General features: G+C 34.0%; 1 protein-coding gene across 1 annotated transcript in view; it reads left to right on the top strand.

Moving 5' to 3' along the window:
- TENM3 (teneurin transmembrane protein 3) overlaps positions 1–2,537 on the top strand; it is a 426,084-nt gene that overhangs the window by 120,254 nt on the left and 303,293 nt on the right. The gene's annotated exons all lie outside the window — the stretch shown is intronic.

Here is a 2,537-nt window from a genome sequence, read left to right as displayed (position 1 = left end):
CATGTGCAGTTCAAGAACAGGTATAATTTTTACAGTAACTTTTTCATTTTACATCCTTGTGCTGTCAACTTTCACTTCTTATTACTGTTTGTCATCAAACAGCCCAGCTTATTTTGTTGTTATTGCTGTGATTTTGGTAAGAATGGAAAGGTTCTGAACAAAGACTATTCCCCAGGCTAATTTTATTAACTTTCTGAGTTTCTGTCTCTCAGAATTCATTTTGATCTAATACCTCCATTTCTTTGCATTTCTGCTCTGGTGAGAATTTTGGGTAGCTGAGTTCCAGTTAGGTATTAGGTGTGTAGGTGAAGCAAAATGCTAATGCATGTGTAGATACATTTGAAACTTAAACACATTGATAAGATATTTGTGACTCTAAACTTTTTTAAATAGTGAACATATGAAACTCCGTTTTGGGTGACTGAAGTAGGGAAGATATATCTTGTAATAGGATAATTTAGAGCCAGAACTAGAACACGATCAGTGTGGTGGCTGCCAGAAAAGCTACAGATGAGGAGCGCTAGAACCAAAAAAGAAACCATATTTCTGTTTTCTTGCCCCATCTTCGCTGACCTTAAGAACAAAGAACTCGCAAAACTTTAAAAACCAATTTTTATTAACTTTTCCTATAAAAGTGAATAGAATTAGAGATTTTCAGAACTGAAGAGAATCTCTGATAGCGCCTAATCCAGACGACACATTTTATCAAGTGGAGAAGCAAGACAAATAATAGCTAATATTTGTCAAGTATTTACTAAGTGCTAGTTTCTGCACTATACCCTTTATGTAGATATTATTTCATTTTGTATTTGGAACAACTCATGGAGTTAAATACTCGTAATATCTCCATTTTAAAGGTGGGGAAACTGAGGCATAGAAGAGTGAAGTCAGACGTGATAGAGGTAAAGCACATACCTGACACATGCCCTGTCTCCCTTGGGAATGACTGCAGAGCACCACATCCCTCCCTTAAGAAGAAATTATGACATGTTAAAACACCTAATATGTTGCAGGCGGGTTTTCAGATATTCTTACACCCGATTTTATAGATGAGAAAATTGAAGTTTCAAGAGACTAAATATTTTACATAAGGTTGTTCAGCTACTAAAGGATGCTGGTCCTACTTTCAAATTTATATCCTTCATTATTGAATTCTGCCTCCAGTTTAACTGTCAAATTAGGTTTTGTTTTAACTTTAGCCCTAATTTTGCTTTACACATAAATTCTCTTTACTGTTGTAGAATGGAATTGTGCTAGTATACCACCTTTCATAAATATTGTAACCATTGAATGTTACAAATATTTCCATATTTGTTCAAGGTGAATTATTTGATTTATCAACTTTACTTATTGAGGGAATCTGTGTTTAGTATTGTACTCTGTTTTTATTTTTAACATTCCTTAGATTTTTTTTTCTTTTTTTTTTTGTGAACCATGATTATAAATGATTGTCTGTGGTACGGCCGATGTCTACTCCCTGATTAATATCCAGCAGTGATTAGCATCATCGATTGGAAAATTAGTAGATTATGCCTTTATTGACACTATTATTCCCTATTTAATGGTTTGTTTATTTAGTTGATGGCTAATGCTTTCACTGTTAAAGGCTATTAATATATCAAAATAGTATTTATTGAACCTAGCAAAATGATGAATTATATTTGTGTTTTGCTCCTTTGTGCCCAATGCTAATCTCTTAGTGGTCTTGGATTTTCATAGTTTTGGTCTGCTAAGAACTTCTGCTTAGGTCAAGTAAATTAGTGTCCGAACCATTATCTGGTGTTGTGAACTTGGAAAAATAGCTTTCAGTTGTAGCAAGAAGGAAGAAAAAGGAAGTAAACCTGATCAGTGGCATAAAATAATATGGATTCTCGTAGAGTTTCTGTAGAATTTCTTGAGTTAATTCAAAATTCTTGGGGAAAAAAATCAAACTGTAAATGGTAATAAAACAAGCCTTCACAATAAAATATATTTTGTGCTGCTGGGTTAGCTTATTTTTATGTACATATCCTCCTTCCTGACATATGTTTGCCAGTGAAGATGTCATTGGTTAGAGAAGGTGGGGCTCTGTGCTGGCTTTTTGGTTAATTCAGCCTGCCTAAAGAATAAGCAGAGATAAGAGGAAGTCTAGGAAAGGATTGGCGTTATTCACCAGCTTCCAGGGAAATGGTTAATGCACTGTAGACTCTTGCTACATTTGGTCTTTGGTTGTAATAAAGATCTGAAAATGAGGTGGTTGCACTCACCATGAATAGATGATTACCATTCACATGTTCCATCTTCATACTTAACCACAATGTTTTTGAATCTACTCTTTTGAAATCGAGTTAATTTGCAAGACAGATAAAATAGTTTGTGTTATATAGACATGTCTCATCTTGATCAAATACCAATTTAGCTAATTTGATTGTTTACTTTCCTTCACAGGCTTGACTAACCAACATTTGGCTATTTCAGAAAATTAGATCTGTACTCAGAGAGAGTATATACCACACAGTTAAATATATTCTGTGAGGCCTTTTCAAAAGAGAAATTTT

The sequence above is a fragment of the Pteropus vampyrus genome, unplaced genomic scaffold (genome assembly GCF_000151845.1).
Source record: "Pteropus vampyrus isolate Shadow unplaced genomic scaffold, Pvam_2.0 Scaffold92, whole genome shotgun sequence".
NCBI lineage: Eukaryota > Metazoa > Chordata > Mammalia > Chiroptera > Pteropodidae > Pteropus > Pteropus vampyrus.
This window is presented reverse-complemented; position numbering and strand designations above follow the sequence as displayed.